Raw genomic sequence first — 17,486 nt, forward strand, 5'->3', positions numbered from 1 at the left:
AACATAACTAATGCAATAACTCTGGTTTATCATGGAATCATGCACACATTTGCTACCAAATAAGAGGCTTGCAAATGTCAGTTCATGTTAACAGACTGTTCTCAGATTGGCTAGTGTTTGCTAACACTAGCAGCTGAAGTGTGGTTTACGGCTAGCTTTAATGCAAACCGATGTTTCTGATAGCTACATTTAGATTTTGGTTAAACCCCATGCATGTCACGTCCAAATTGTATTAAGGTAAAATAACAACTGGTAAATATAAGGTAGCATGCACAATAAATGTCAAGAAGCTGGAAAACATAGCTAACCATGGAATCATTTAAATATGTTGTGCTGCCATTAGCTGTCTATGTTAGCTGTGCTGTCAGACATACAGGCTATACATCTGTTTGGTGACACAGAAGCTGTTATTACAGGGTCACATCTCTTTACAGGTCTGTGCTAAGTAGCTCTCCGTATTTGTTCTTTTAAAATTCAAAATGTGAATGTACTTTCAACAGCAGCACAACCTTACACGGCATAATAGTGTTTTTTATTTGTTCTTTTAAAATCCAAAATGTGAATGTACTTTCAACAGCAGCACAACCTTACACGGCATAATAGTGTTGTTTTTTTTATTATTAAGTTGCCTTATCACTGGGCTGATATAATAATTTAATTTAGACAGCTGCTTTAACAGTGAATTCATTTTATTCAGGTGTGAGGATGGTGGCTCAGGAAAGACAGGGGAAGGCAACAGGTAGGTCTAACATTAGGTGTAAGTGTAGGGGTCTTGATACCAACAGATTCATTTCTTAATATTATTTTAATATTATTAATAAGGAAAAACTAATATGGAAAATCTATTTCATAATGTTTGTTTGACAATATATCTTAGTGGAAAAGAACACAGGCAAGGAGTGAATGAGACAGACATGAGGTCGGCGATGGCATCAAGTACAGATGAGACCAGTGATGATGTCAGGTAGTAGGAGTTCTATTAGTTTGACCACACAAAACTCAATGTCCAGTATGGTTTGAAGTTCTGTTGACCAACCTATTCACTGTGTCCTTTTTGGGGATAATAGTGCAGACAGAGATGGAGAGCCACTCACCACAGAGGTGGAATTTGAGGAGATTGTCGAACCGAGAGGTGACGATGAGGTGGAAGAGAATGTCGAACCGAGAGGTGAAGATGAGGTGGAAGAGAATGTGGAACAGAGAGGTGAAGATGAGGTGGAAGAGAATGTCGAACAGAGAGGTGAAGATGAGGTGGAAGAGAATGTGGAACAGAGAGGTGAAGATGAGGTGGAAGAGAATGTGGAACAGAGAGGTGAAGATGAGGTGGAAGAGAATGTCGAACCGAGAGGTGAAGATGAGGTGGAAGAGAATGTGGAACAGAGAGGTGAAGATGAGGTGGAAGAGAATGTCGAACAGAGAGGTGAAGATGAGGTGGAAGAGATTGTCGAACCGAGAGGTGAAGATGAGGTGGAAGAGAATGTCGAACCGAGAGGTGAAGATGAGGTGGAAGAGAATGTGGAACAGAGAGGTGAAGATGAGGTGGAAGAGATTGTCGAACCGAGAGGTGAAGATGAGGTGGAAGAGAATGTCGAACCGAGAGGTGAAGATGAGGTGGAAGAGAATGTGGAACAGAGAGGTGAAGATGAGGTGGAAGAGAATGTCGAACCGAGAGGTGAAGATGAGGTGGAAGAGAATGTGGAACAGAGAGGTGAAGATGAGGTGGAAGAGAATGTCGAACAGAGAGGTGAAGATGAGGTTGTGGAACAGAGAGGTGAAGAGGAGAGGGCTGAGTCAAGGCCTTACTCAGAAGATCCATCAGACTGGCCACCACCACATCAGATTGGGGACTCATTTAGGCAGTGTGTTGTTGAAAATGGCCCAAACAAATGTCCTGATGGGCCATATCCAAGATCAGAGAAGTCTAGAAGGTGTTTTTCGAAAGCGTATTGTTTTCGCACAATGTCAAATGGAGAGAAAGTTGCACGAGATTGGTTACTGTATTCTAAAAGTACGAATAAGGTGTATTGTTTTGCGTGTAAACTTTTCGGTGGAGCTAGCGTTGTTGACACACGCTTTGTGGTGGGATATAATAACTGGCAGAGTCTTTCAAAAACGCTGCAGCACCATGAAACCAGTGGTTTACACATCAACGCGTATCTTTTGTGGAAAGAATTAACATCTCGCTTACGCCTTGGTAAGACAATTGACAGTACCTTGCAAAAAGCCATAGAAGCTGAAAAGGCACACTGGAGAAGCGTGTTAACGAGAGTGATCGATTGCATACTCTTTCTCGCAGAAAGGAACTTGCCACTGAGGGGGAAGAATGCTACATTAGGAGATCCTAAAAATGGAAATTTTCTGGGTGTCCTTGAGGTCATAGCACGATATGATGTCACACTAGCAGAGCATCTTAGAAAGGTAGCGGCTAAAAAAACCACAGGATATCTTTCCTGGTGCACTCAGAATGAATTTTTAGATTAAATTGCAGACTGTGTACTTGGTAAAATTTGTGCCCAGGTCAAAGCCTCCAAGTACTTTGCTGTGGAGTTGGATTGCACTCCTGACATTTCAAAGCAGGAGCAGGCCTCAGTCATAATCCGGTATGTTCATACGGACGACAAAAAGAAAGCCACCATCAATGAGTCTTTTGTTGGCTTCATAGTTGTGAAGGACACAACTGGTAAAGGTCTCACAGAAACACTGACTGGGGTGCTGGATAGCCTGGGGTTGGAGTTGAAGAATTGTAGGGGACAGAGTTATGACAATGGCTCGAATATGAGAGGTATACACAAAGGTGTTCAAGCCTTGGTGCAGCAGAAGTGTCCAGAGGCACTATTTATCCCCTGCTGTAGCCACAGTCTCAACCTTCTCCTATGTGATGCTGCATCATCAAACAGAGTGTGTCTTACCTTTTTTGGCACTATCCAGAGACTGTACACCATTTTTTCAGCTTCGGTGAAGAGGTGGGATATCCTCAAAGAGTTTGTGGACATTACTCTAAAGCCTCTCAGTGAAACCAGGTGGGAGGCGAAAATAGACTCTGTCAATGCTGTGCGTTTCCAGTTAGGGGGGATTCTTGACGCTTTGGAAAAGCTTGAGGAAGTGGAAAAAGACGGCAAAACAGTCTCAGAGGCAAAGTCGCTCTCTGGCGAGATTGTTACCATGGAGTTTCTGATGTGCCTCTTGATTTGGTATGATCTATTGTCAGAGATCACGTTTGTTAGCAAGGCAATGCAAGCAGTGAACATTTCGATGGACACTGCCATAAGGATGATCGATTCTCTGAAAGAATTCTTCTGTAAGTATAGAGAGGAGGGGTTTCAGAAATCCCTTGACATTGCACGCAGACTAGCCATTGAGATGGATGCTTCCCCTGACTTTAAGGAAAGACGTTGCAGAAAGCAAAAGAGATTTCATGGAGATGATTCAAGCACTGGCCATTTTGAACAGGAACCTGAGACCCATTTTAGGTGCATGGTTTTTAATGTTATTGTTGACACTGTAATTCAGGAGTTGTCTGACAGATTTTGCAATCTTCAGCTTGTGTCCGAAAAGTTTAAGTTCATTTACAAAATGGAACACATGACAAAAGCTGAGTTGGAGGAATCAGTGACAAGATATGCACTGGCTACCGATGATGTTTCAAGGGATATCATTCAGGAAATTTACCCAGCAAGCCGTCTACTTAGGGGGCATGAAAAGGCTCTGGATAAACTAAATGTCCTCCTACAGGAGAACCTTGATTTGGTTTTCCCAAATCTGACAGTAGCCCTGAGAGTTTTCCTGACAATGCCTATGACAGTTGCCTCTGCCGAGAGATCATTCAGCAAGCTAAAGCTGATTAAAACATACCTTCGTTCCAACATGAGCAATGATCGCTTAACCCAATTAGCAGTCATTTCAATTGAAAACAGTGTGGCACGAACTGTTTCATTCGATGCAATACTAGATAAATGGGCAAGTGCAAAGGCACGCCATGTTACGATTTAGTAGCAACTAAAGAGTGCTCTACTACAATCTCAGGTAGCAACATTGTTACATAAGCTACATCATTTTTTAATTTTTTTAATTTATTAGCTTATTTGTCAGGGGCCGTGTACAAGACAGTTCAGGTACCAGAGTTAGCTATAAAGTGATTTACATCTGTGGTTGTTGTTAACAGAGTGTGTTCTAATGGATCTTTGTAAGCTTACTTTTGCATTTTAATGTTTTAATGTTTTATGTTGCATTGATTATAATGATTGTAAATGTGTAAATTTGTTTATTATTTAATGATGGTAGACCTACAGTGGCTGATATGCTTTAAAATAAACCCTTATTATTTAAAGGCGATGTCCAGCAGACTTATTTATTTATTATTACTATATATATATATAAAAAAAAAAATTTGGGGGGGGGCGCCAAAATTGTTGCTGCATACCCCCCTGACACAGGGCAGCTGCGCCCCTTGATAGCAGCGTCCCTTGCAACCACCTTGTTAACAATGAAAACGTTGTTTGGACACAATTTCCTGAAGTAATCCTCATAATAACTAGCAAACTAAAGATCATACATCCACTGCACACATCATTTGAAATAACAAATAATATGTCTTGCATCAAATGACATCAAAACGCATTTTAATGGCCAAACTAACCTTAAAATAGGCATTTTCCACCGAGAATAAAACGAAGTTCGGCCATGTTTTTTTTTTCTGCAGGGAGAAATTTGAAGATCACGTGACATAGACGGCAGCCATTGGAATGAATGGTGAAAAAAAAACGTAGGGATCTTACAATTTCAGAGGCGTTTTTGAATAAATACTACGTCCCAAGTTGTGGACCAACGTAGTTATAACACGTTTTTTTATGAGAATGGGTTGGACAATCAACTTTCCTGCAATTTTAACTATGTTGAAGCACTTATTTTAACCGATATTATACATATTTATTATGCTCTTATAAGATGTATGTAGATGGAATAAGAAATGTGCAGAATATGACAGTTTAATGGTGGAGGTAGACACATATTGATAGCAGGGTTTCCGTTAGCCGGTAATTACCGGTTTTTAGCTGGTAAAATTGAATTAAAACCGGTCAATTCAAAACCTGCCGGTTAAAATGTCCGATGCTCCGATCGATTGGCCGATATTCACTCTTAATAGTTTGATCTGTGCTCTCTATAAAGGCCTATCAGGAGAGCTGGATCTGATCGATATGGACATAAACGTGCGTGAAGTGTAACCGGACACGAGAGAGACATCAGATCAGCTGCTCCATAATCACCTGAAGCCCCGCCCACTGTTTAGCGCGCTGCATGAGAAACTGACGGGCTGTCAGGAGAGAGAGGGAGGGAGAGGGGGAAAGAGAGGATCCGTTTCTCCCGTTTTATTATTCAAAGTTAATGTAAACTTTTGAATAATGTACTTCATCTACAACAAGTAGTTTCTTTGAATGTAATAATTATGTTGTTTTTTTGTTTGTGGAATCATTTATTGAAAAATGAATCTGATACGATTATAAACTGAAGCAATATAAAAATGAGCCCCAGTAACTGAGTTTTAAACATCAGCATATCCGGTCCTAATCCGGTAATTACCTGCTAACGGAAACTCTGCTACACAATTCTTATTATTATTATTGAAACATGACCGGTAATTTTCAAATTTGCCCGGTAAAATAAATTCTGTTCGGACATTTGACCGGCGAGAAAAAATCCTAGCGGAAACCCTGATTGATAGATCTCTTGTTGAGGAACCTATGACCCAAGTTTGTCATCATTGCATAACTACAGTTAGTTGTGTAAATGATATTTCAATACACTTTTGAAAATCTTGAAATCTTGAAAGGGATGTGCAAAATAGCCATTATATACAGTTTTTGATGAACAATTAGAGAATAACGATATGATAATACTTTATTCGTCAGATCAAGTCTGAAATTTGAATTGCGTCACAGCAGCTCCATGTCCAACATCAACAGACACATATCCAGACACAATACATCAAATACAAACAACAAACATTTAACATAACAGCACAATCAGTGAGAGAAAACATGCTCAGTACGAGTAACGAGTAATGCATATGCTTTATCAGGATCTGCAGATAAATGTTTAGTCTTCTCAAGCACCCACTATCAAATATCTCTCCTGATTGTTGGCACTTGACAATCACCTTTCCCTGAATTTTACTCAGGTGTAACTAAAGTCTGGTTTAAGTTTTTTTTTATATTTCACATCATTAATCTAAATCTGTAAAGTAACTAAAATAAATGTAGTGGAGTAAAAATACCAGGTTAACCTTAAAGAAAGCCCTCAGGATTATAAAAGACCCCCATCACCCCACCCACAAACTGTTCTGTCTGCTGCCGACTGGCAGGCGGTACTGCAGCATCCGGTCTAAAACCACCAGACTCAGGGACAGCTTCTGAGTGATGAGCTTCTTTTTGAATTTACTTGCACTATCTGTTCTGTGTATCTGTTTTAATGTGTTGCACTGTTGGAGGAGCCTGTGAACTAAGGGCGGGGGGAAGGGGGGGGGGGGGGGAAAGGACACGTTCGAGTCTTGATTTGGATAGTGTGCCGTCGATGGGTTTCATTCCATTTGTGCTGTTTGACGTGTGTAAACTTTGCGCACTGCCATTCCAACATCCAATCACAGAGCTTGAGAACTAATCATGGGGTTTGTCAAACAGAGCACATTGTGTAGTCCTAAACAATAGCTGGGGATTCTGGGTAATGTAGTGTCTTCTGCCATCCTTTACTCCGAAAAAATATTTGTTTCTCCGAATCAAAGGGGAAAAATACAAAAGCATTGCACACAATTTAAACCAATCAATGTTGTGTAATTAACAAGGATAATCTGGTGTTTTTTCGTCGATGAGTAGTGCAGATATCACTGTCAAATCAATCGATAGTAAGGGGAATACTTACTTCCGGGTGTACAATTCTCCGTTATCCAATGGGAATGGATGCTCACATTGCCTTTAAGGGCAGCCGACACAAACGAATGCCGTGCTTCCATGAGCGTCAAATCCCGCCGCAGATGGGAATACATTGCAATCAGTTGTAAGCTATTTGCGTCCCTTTATGAAGCTGAAGGAGCCTAGGAGCGTCACAACTGCACGCCTCGGGGGCCCTGACCAAGCGTCGCTCCTGGACGTTTATGGAGTGAGAGTGTGTTGCGTTGTACGTCAGATAAATCACCAGAAGAAGACAGACAGGAAGTAAACGCTAACGTGAGTTATTGACTATTGTGCAGGATAATGCTGAAAGTCAATTAATACATTAATAAGAAAATAACAATAAAAAGGCGGGAGATGTGTGACCTGTTACGGCCCGTGTTGATGTCTCTCACCTTGGACAGGCGTCCTCTGAGTCAGCCAGCCTCGCTCTGCATGCCCCATCAGAGAGGAAAGACTGAATACACAGGATTTAGGATTTCTCGCGCTGTGCTGCAACAATGCGAGCGGAGATGCCAGCTAAGTGACCTCTGTGAAGGATAATTCTGCTCATTCTGCTGTAGGCGAACGTGATGAAAAACTGTCTCTTTGTGTCTTGTGTCTCACACTGTGCTGTCTCATTATAGCAATTTTCTTTTGCTGGCACAGGTGGGCCGATAAGCTGATCTGTTTGCATAGCTCACAGTGAGAGCAGCGGGAAAAAAAACCCGGGCCCCATGAGGCCTGACGCTCCGGCGATGTAGGCCAAACTCCTGCTGAGTAATGGTGTCAAGCCAAACTCCCGGTATTAGCTACACCAGCGGCAGCAGCGGGACAAGCCTGTGATTCATGTTTCATTAATCAAACATTTTACAGCCCTGTAGCTAGCTAAAGCAGACACTCTGGATGTATCCTGCTTAATCCTCTCCATTTTTAATCAGGCGCACAAAATGAAGAAGCAGGTTTTGGATAATGTATTACTGAAGGCAAAGGAAAACGTCTATCTCTGCCTCTTCCTCCGTGTCTCTGCTGGTTATTCCTCTCTTTCACATGTCTCTAAAATCAAGAACTCTGCTTCTGACTGCAAACATAATTTCTTAAGGCGATCTCCCTTCAGAGCATCTCTTTAGGCAGTATACTGTCTTGTCTTACAATTCATGCCTCTGTTGCTTTTGGTGTTTTTCCTCATTTCCCTATTGAATTAAGATCTGTTCTATTAGTTTAAGTTGTATTTGTAATATGTGAGTTAGCTAGGGGTGTAACGGTACACGTACCCGTAGGCCTACCGAAATTATTTGCTACGCGTGTACCGAAGTCTACCAAACGAATATAACGTAAAACGTAAAAAATTGAGAAGGTTAACAACTTTTTGGGAGTAATCTCAGGTGCTGCGTCGCAGCATTCAGAGTAATTTGCTCACATTGGGTTCAACCAAGCGGCAAACTCTGTGGAAGAGCCGGGACGCCAATACGGAAGTGGCACACACTGCAGTTCATATATTGGCCGATAGGGACTGACTGCAGAAAGGAGCAATTTCCATAGACCCCCATGTTAAAATGCCCAACTTTACAGCAGAAAAAAACATGTTTCTACCCATGGATGCAATACATATTATTATGAATATAGTTAGATTCCACCTTCATGATTATGGATCTGTGAGTGAATTGTTTTCGAACACGACCCTTTTATTTATATTAGGTCTTAAAGTTTTTGCATAATTTAGGGCGTGGTCACATTGAGTGACAGCTCTGTGAAGTGACTGCTGCTGCTAGCTTCTTGTCTCTCTACTAGCTGCTCAGTGAAGCTACAGGCAGGCACTCTGCCTGTTCAGCTCATCCAGGGAACCGGCTTGCCCCCGGCCGTGTTTGTTTGTTCTTCATGCTTATATATCGGACTATTGTGACTCGCTCTGCGGTTGAAACAGACGGTGTATGAATGCAGTTTTGCGGTAAGTGAAATTTGAGTACTTATTTATGTGTTAATGATTTTAATCAGCTACGTAATTAATGTTACGGCTTGGGTTAGCGTGTAAGCGAGTGGTAGCTACATCAGTGCTAACGATGCTAATAGTAGCCTCCAAGTTAAAATCATAGACTATATATAAACGTTAAAACGAAATAGACAACTGTTAAGTGGGCTAATACTGTACAACAAACGGCTTCTGTTTGAGGTTGATAAAATAAGGTCATCCTTGTAACTTAGAGAGATTATTATTATTTAGGTAGGAACTGTATGCATCACTAAGGTTAACTTAAATTGGCTATGCTCAAGTATGTAGACAAGCTAATGTCGAAGTAGTGTATGTGAAATCAACCTCACAATAAGATGTGTGTATATTACAATTATTAATGTCATATTTCAAGATGATTACTTAGATATTACAATATGGTTGGTTGAGTTGGAGTTCATTATTGAGTTTACACGTTAACATCACAGTCATCTGAAGAACGAACCCAAACCTTGTTGTTTTTATTAATTGCATTACCAAATGGGTATCAAATAAACAGCAAGCATTGGTAACACAACTTCCAAAGTTATAGTAAAATAAAAAGGACCCTGACTCGGACAATACACAATCCAACATGTTCAACAGAAGAGAATCAGTTATATTGTTTGTACACATGGTACTTTACATATATATCTGTTTGTTTAAGGTGTCCAGGTGATGCAGACAGGCTGGACCAGAGAGTGAGAGACAGAACTGGACTCCTCACAGCAGTGAACTTCAGCACAGGTACAAATATTATTTTTTTCATACTGTACACAGAATCAAGAAAGATATTAATTTAAATTTAAATAAATGAAGTATTGACTTGAATACACTGATATACATTCCATTAAACAATACTAGATCACCTACACACCAGTGAAGTTGAGGGTTTTTTCTGTGCAAAAAGTTACATTTAGATGTTAACAAGCAATATGATTTTGTCAGCTTTCTAATTTAATGTATTGAAGGCAAAGATATTTAACACATAGGGAGAACTGCTACAATTTATCTCTCAATATTGTCTGTGGTAAAAGTTGTTCTTTCAGTGAGACAACAGAGCAAGCTTCTACAGTTGCACTACGTTTTGATAACAGTTAAATATTATTTTGATAATAACATATATTTCAATGTTGATGAACTTCATACTTTTCATTCATAATCTGATTGTCTTTGTAGCTCACTGTTGAAATAAATAAAAAACATTACAATTACAAAATAATTATATCTACAGCCCCTAAACACACAAACACACAGCTTTCATAAATAACACACTTGTTCTGCAATAATATGTTTTATGTTTCCTGTAATTTTTTTTAGGAAAGGACATGCCTGAAAGACACAACATTTTCTCCTTCTCTGAGGGTCACGAAGAACATCCAAGAGGAACATTAAAAGCTGATGTTATGAGATTTTAAGACCAGTACACTAAGAAACTACTTTTATTGTAAAAACAGTCAGCTGATCGAATGCACCTATTTCCACATCTACACTCCATCCGCTGATTATTTCTATTTGCCTCGCTTTATGAGCTCTCACTTGTGCCTTGTACCGCAGAGTTTGAAACGTCACAAATAAATGGGGCCAATCTTCAGTCAGATGTGAATGTGTAATCTAACATTTTCAGTAAGAATAATGGACGAAAGGAGTGCAAATACAAATACAATTTATTAAAATGTGAACCAAAACTTAATCAAAAATCTTTTAAATAAAAAGCACATATTGACAGAAGGTGTAAAACTATTAAAGTAAAACACATTTAGTCAAATAAAGTGACAGACTAGGCCTGTGCAGTTGGTATCAGCTTTGCCCAGCATGGGCTCCTCCATCAGACCAGGTCCTCCTTGCAGAGGAAAGACCCTCAGTCCTCCCTGGGCCAAACAAACAGACAGGAAGTCCATCACACGGAGGTTTCTCCCTGAAGTCTCTGCAGCTTTCTGGACACCACGCTGTCTCAATCCGTCCACACTGAATATGAGAGGGGATAAATGAAAATAACAAATGCTTTAGACAATAAGAAACATAAAGTTGACTGTTGAGTTGCTCAGTTTTTTTAGATTGTCAATACTATTACTGTATAACTAATATATCAGGTTAAGAGGCACATTCAAATAAAGATTGGTCTTTAAATACATGTTGTCTTTTGAATTGTTTGTCTAAAGTCAAGGATCTAGAACTGGTACTTAGTTTTAATGATACAGTCTGGTTATTATGCTGTTTGGAGGAGGCCTCACAGGTAAGAGCACTAACTAGCTACCATCACATGTACCTTAGCTTGACTTAAATGTATTAAACGTATAATTAAGTGATATCAAAATATAAATAACTAATGTCATGCAAACATATTAATATTTGCTTGATTCCAGTGTTGAATTTAGCACAATTGCATACAAACGTTAAGGGATTTTAAGATTCTGAAGTATTATGCTAAAAACTCAATAACTTAGATTATTGTTTATAGTTTTGCTGAATAGTTTCATGTCCGCTTACCTTAGAAACGTAAAATGCCACGGCAATGTGCAGATGGGGAGCATATTAGCTTGGTAGCTTCAGCTAGCTCTGGAACTATCAGCTTGGTGGCAGCATGTCCCGCCTCGGCTCCGCCTCTTTGCCCTTATTTGGAGCAGGCTGGAGAAGGCGGGAGTTGAACTCTGACGTCACTGTCGAGCCGTTAGTGGCCGACTCCGCCTACTAAGGGCTTCTCGGCAACTCTGCAGAATCCTATGGGTGACGTCACGGACCCTACGTCCATTTATATATACAGTCTATGGCAGGGGTTTTCAAAGTGTGGGTAGGTGAGCCTCCCCTCAGAGAACATAAGAACAGCCGCGCCCCCCCTCCCAATTATTATTGCTGTTATTATTATTATTATTATTATTGTTGTTATTGCTATAATGCAGGGGTATTCAATTGCATTTCAAAGAGGTCCAGCAAGAGAAAATGTAATTAAATGCTCTGTTTTCGCTGTCTACCTTCCGCCATTTGAAATTACTCCGACTTTTTCTCTCCTCTTGTCGTGTCTCTGTGTGTTTGAATCTATCGTTCTGACTGCACCGATTTGATTGGCTGAGTAGCGTCACCTCCTTAAAACATTTAACAATAACTTTTTTAAACCTTTTTATTTGTATGTTTTAAACATATTGTATAAAACTCCCCCACTACTTGGACTATTCCTTGCACCCCTCTAGAATAAGCCCGAATGGTCTCAACCATATTGCATCAGTAACGTGCACTTGTTATTATAACAAGATCGCAAGGACACTGGTAGCGATTGGAAAATTGAGTGTTGTTCAGTTTGTGTGTTGTGGAACATGCGTGTCCGTGCATGAAAATATACCACACACCCAATTACAATTGCATGTTCAATTCACTACCCTGGAAGTTAATACAGTTGTTAAAGTTGGAACAGCCTGTGGACAGCCGTTCTTCCTTGCATGTCAGTCACCGACACCTTCTTACAGAGGACAGGCACATCTAGCTGCAGCACGACCCGTATATTTCCGCACGCCGTGTTCTCAAGACATATTTTTTTTTAACATTTTCAACATGGTGGATAAATCCTTATATGCTCCCGGTAACACACTGAACGTCAACTTTGCCTCCTTATTACACTCACCCCTACTTTAGTGGGAACAATGAGTCTGCGTCTTTGATGCTCAGAGGAATAAACGCAGATCATCCTCTGGCTGCAGCCTTGACCGGTACTTGCTTTTGATCAAAGTCAATGCGGAAAACCTGCACTCACACAGGTAGGTGGAGGTGAAGGGAATGAGCACTTTTACAGCCTTTTTGGCGAGGTGGGGGAACTCGGTCTCCACAGACAGTCACAAGTGGGCAAGTGTAACTTTACTCGTCTTTTTCTTGTTCTTTTGTGTCTCACGCTGCGCCTCCCCTGAAGCTCTCTGGCGCCCCCCAGGGGAGGCGCGCCTCACACTTTGAAAACCGCTGGTCTATGGGTTCAACGCGTCATAGAGCAAGCAAGTCATTTCATTGGACGAGAGGCATACTATGAGAGCTGGTCAGAGGGATGCGTTCAAATAGTCAGTAATTTTAGGAACTGTCGAAATGGCGAACACAGATAAAGTTGAGCTCGAAAATCCTCCAGCATCATTGATGTCTCCGGTTTGGGAACATTTTGGTTTCGCAGTTACGTACAAGGATGACGGACAAAGACAGGTGGACCGAACCAAAGCTGTTTTGTCGGCATTGTTAAACTAAAACTGGTTACGCGGCTGGCAATACCTCAAACTTGCACACTCATTTGAAAAGGCATCACCCGAACGTGAATATCACCGGTACCAAAAGAAAAAAGACTGAAGTGCAAACCAAACTCCCGCTAGCATTTAAGCCTCCACCACTCGCAAAAAGTTCAGACCGAGCCAAAGCTATTACAAACGCCAAATATCCTTATGTTGCCATTTTAGCAAAGTGCTACCTGGCTGTATCTGTCCATAGCGAGAGGGTGTTCTCCACAGCAGGAGACATTGTTAGTGCCAGCAGATCTGCCCTTTCGGCAAGCAAAGTTAATTTTTATTTAAAAAAAACATGAAAATACAATGACAAGCAAGTCATAATGTCAAACTGGCTGCTTAGGTAGTACAGCACAGTTCAAATAGAGATTATTTCAGTTCATCGAAATGCTGCACCTTAATGTTTATTTTATTTTGTATTTATTTGGGTGAATATTCACAGTTTAATAATAATTAAAAACCCAAAACTAATAGTTTATGTTTTGTGAGTACTAGTATAATAAAGTTAAAATACAGATTATTTCAGTTCATCGAAACGCTGCACCTTAATGTTTATTTTATTATATTTTGTATTTATTTGAGTGAATACATTATTCACAGTTTAATAATAATTAAAAAATATATATATATATTTTATGTTTTGTGATCATTTTTTCTGCTGTACCGAAAACGTGATCTAAAAAACGAGGTACGTACTGAACCGAAATGTTTGTGAACCGTTAAATACCCCTAGAGTTAGCGTAGGTTAAACAGCTAAATGTTTTGAATCAGCAACAGACCCAGGGTCTAGCACTCCATCACATTATACGTGATGGGCTAAGACAGGGGTCGGCAACCCGCGGCTCACGGGCCGCATGCGGCCCTTTAAGCCCTCTGCTCTGGCTCCCTTGAGCTTAGACAAAAATAAGAAGGAAATAAAATAAAAGTACTTGTAGGACTATTTATATTTTGTTGCACGGTTGAAAATGTTTCGTGTCTTGTATTTTGAGGTGATACTGTGACACATAAATAAAAAACAAAACGGTTTTAATTAGGTCAACTATAATATGCGTCACATCCTGCTACGGTCCTGCGCGAGCGCCTTTTCTTGGAGGCACTCGCGCGGGGACCCCCGGCTCGATGAGCAAACTATGGATAAATCAAAGAAAAGTACCGGAGGAACACAGGATTTAATTCTGTGTGGACAGAGTTATGCTTTCACAGCAAACGATGCTGGTTTACCGGTATGTTTGATATGTAGAGAGAAGTTGTCAAAGGTGCTGCAGCCTTTACGTATCGAGGAACAACACGGGAGAGGAAGACAGCTGACGATCTTCAGTCATAATTCAATGGGGTATGTAATTTATTTCAGAAAACACTTTTTGTTATATTCCATGGAATGCTCTTAACGTCCCGATAGCAATGAATATATTAAATGCTTTGACAATAAATACATACAAAAATTCATCTCTCGAAGCCGTAGCGCTGTAAAAAGCACGAGCAATCATTTTAGCCGACCCGGCTAAAATAACTGGATGGCCTACCTGCCTGTCAGCCTTCCATCTCTGTTCCATCTGTGCACAAACTTATCTCTTGGCCTCATTGATGATGCGCGTTCGTATGTGTTGGAGGAGGGACTCTGTAAGAAAGTCTGAAGGAAGAGGCCTATTTTTTCCGGTTGTGTATTTTCAAATTCTAGCGCACTCTAGCTGGTTTCTCCATTCTTACCTACCCTACCTTTAACTCTTTTTAGGGTGCAGCTATATGTTTTATTTATTTCAAAGTGGGCCCATTTTAATAATATTTTTTTTTCCTTCAAATGTTCAGAGGACTCCCAAAGTGCTGTGTTTAATTTATTTTAAAGTAGGCCTGTGTATTATTTGTAATTCTCCGTATAGGAGTTCTTTGTTTCTTATTAGAGGTTAACAGTTGTATATAATGTAATAAATAGCCTAATAAATGCAAAAAAACTGTAGTTTTTGTCTGATATAACAATAAATACAACTTTATTAGCTATCAAGCTATGAAATTTGTTTTGCGGCTCCAGACAAAAAAAATTGGGGGAAAAAGGAGCAAAATGGCTCTTTTGGTCAAAAAGGTTGCAGACCTCTGGGCTAAGAGGTAGAACATTTCGAAGTGGTTGATCAATCAAAACAGAGCCGGCCTGATAACCAATCAGAGCAGACTGGGCTCTGGTTTCAGACAGAGGGTGAAAAGAGCACAGGCAGTATGATACAAATAAAGAGCTTTTTGAACATTAAAGCATGGAAACATGTCACAGTAGAGGCATTAAATACTGAGATGAACCGGAAGATGGGCAGAATATGTCCTATTCAAAGGTAACCCTCTCAGAATAAGCACAAGTCACTGTGTGTTGGGGTTTGGTGGTCAGCCCTGAGTGTCCCAGACAGAAGAATAGAAAAGGCAGAGCATGAATATTTAGCATCACAATTCATATTTAATCTTCAACATAAACATATGTGTTTGAGGTAATGTTACACAATAACATTATTTGATGATTGACACATGTAAATGAGGCCAGAACTGTAACAGAATATAGTTTGTTTATCAAAATTCCCAGGTGTGAATCCTCCCGGACTCCTGTCCAGAGGTCTGTGGAGCTCCAATGTTTATGTTACTACTATACAACTCTGCTGGGCTTAAACAAGGTCAACATATTGGGAATGCACCAGAAAATAATGCTTTCATTTCTTAGTGTGCAGCCCTGCTGGGATGCTAAATATATTAATTGCAAATATAGGTCTGCAACTATGTTGTTTTCAGATCAGTGAAATTCCAGACTCATATATGTACATATAGAAGACCAGGATTTCCGTTAGCCGGAAATTACCGGTTTTTAGCTGGTAACATTTAATAAAAAACGGTAAATTCAAAACCTGCCGGTCAAAATGTCCGATGCTCCAATCGATTGGCCGCCGATCATTATCGGCCGATATTCACTCTTAATAGCTTGATCTGTGCTCTCTATAAAGGCTGATCGGGAGAGCTGGATCTGATTGATATGGACATAAACGAGAGAGAAGTGTGACGAGAGAGAGAGATCAGATCAGCTGCTCCATAATCACCTGAAGCCCCGCCCACTGTTTAGCGCGCTGCATGAGAAACTGACGGGCTGTCAGGAGAGAGAGGGAGAGAGAGAGAGAGAGAGGAAAAGAGAGGATCCGTTTCTCCCGTGTTATTATTCAAAGTTATTTTTAACCTTTGAATAATATACTTCATTTACTAAAAGTAGTTTCTTTGAATGTATAATTATGTTGTTTGTTGTTTGTGGAATCATTTATTGAAAAATGAATCTGAATTTTTTTCGATCCGTTACGATTATAAACTGAAGCAATATAAAAATGACTCCCATTAACTGAGTTTTAAACATCAGCATATCCGGTCCTAGTCCGGTAATACCTGCTAACGGAAACTCTGCTACACAATTCGGTAACACCTTATTTTGATAGTCCATAGTTAACACTCTATAAGTCATCAGTTGACACTTAGTAGCATGTCAACAGTGAATCAGTTGACATGTGTCAGTTGACATTCAACAGCACCGTTCAAACCGGCAAGTAACTAAGCATTAGTTGATGATCAACAGATAAGCAACTAAGGTTCAGTTGACTATTACATTAAGCATTAGTTGATGATCAACAGATAAGCAACTAAGGTTCAGTTGACTATTACATTAAGCATTAGTTGATGATCACCAGACAAGCAACTAAGGTTCAGTTAACTATTACATTAAGCATTAGTTGATGATCAACAGATAAGCAACTAAGGTTCAGTTGACTATTACATTAAGCATTAGTTGATGATCAACAGATAAGCAACTTTAGAGTTTAGTTGACTATCTGTTGATCGTCAACTAATCTAGAGTTGACTATTAGTATACTTTTAGTAGGTTCTCCACTAAGCGTTTGTAGGCATGCGTTATGACTATCCAATTGAAGTGAAAAACAGTTGAGAACAGTAGAAAGTCTATAACATATCAACAGAACACATACATTCATACACTAATGTTATGCAACAGACAAAAGTTAAATGTTTTGCACAACTGATCACGAACACTGGATAACTGAAGTCAATACCAGGCTATAAAGCACAGTAGAACAAACACTATACACAGCATATCGGAAAAAGAAAGCTTTTGTTATTTTAATAATATACAACAAGTAAAAACTGAACAGTTGTGAACCACATTCAATCCTACTAAAGGACATCTAAACATAATTATTAACAGGTCGCCAAAAAACTTCCCCAAAGTAGCTTTCCAAAATGAAAAAACTCCCCCCCTACTACAACAACAACAACAACAACAACAACAACAACAACAACGCTCAA

At 39.9% G+C, this 17,486-nt stretch overlaps 1 protein-coding gene and 2 long non-coding RNA genes across 3 annotated transcripts in view; 1 reads left to right on the plus strand and 2 right to left on the minus strand.

The window, feature by feature from the left end:
• LOC307042245 (uncharacterized protein) overlaps window positions 1-17,486 on the minus strand; it is a 492,007-nt gene that overhangs the window by 278,200 nt on the left and 196,321 nt on the right. The gene's annotated exons all lie outside the window — the stretch shown is intronic.
• LOC307042253 lies at window positions 828-2,995 on the plus strand. Its single transcript, XR_013809052.1, has 2 exons — window positions 828-1,312; window positions 1,772-2,995. It is a non-coding gene; the product is annotated as an uncharacterized lncRNA (long non-coding RNA).
• LOC307042251 lies at window positions 10,557-11,627 on the minus strand. The gene is made up of 2 exons (XR_013809050.1): window positions 11,398-11,627; window positions 10,557-10,875 (listed from the first exon to the last, which is right to left on the minus strand). It is a non-coding gene; the product is annotated as an uncharacterized lncRNA (long non-coding RNA).

The sequence above is a fragment of the Notothenia rossii genome, assembly GCF_949606895.1.
Source record: "Notothenia rossii genome assembly, chromosome: 6".
NCBI lineage: Eukaryota > Metazoa > Chordata > Actinopteri > Perciformes > Nototheniidae > Notothenia > Notothenia rossii.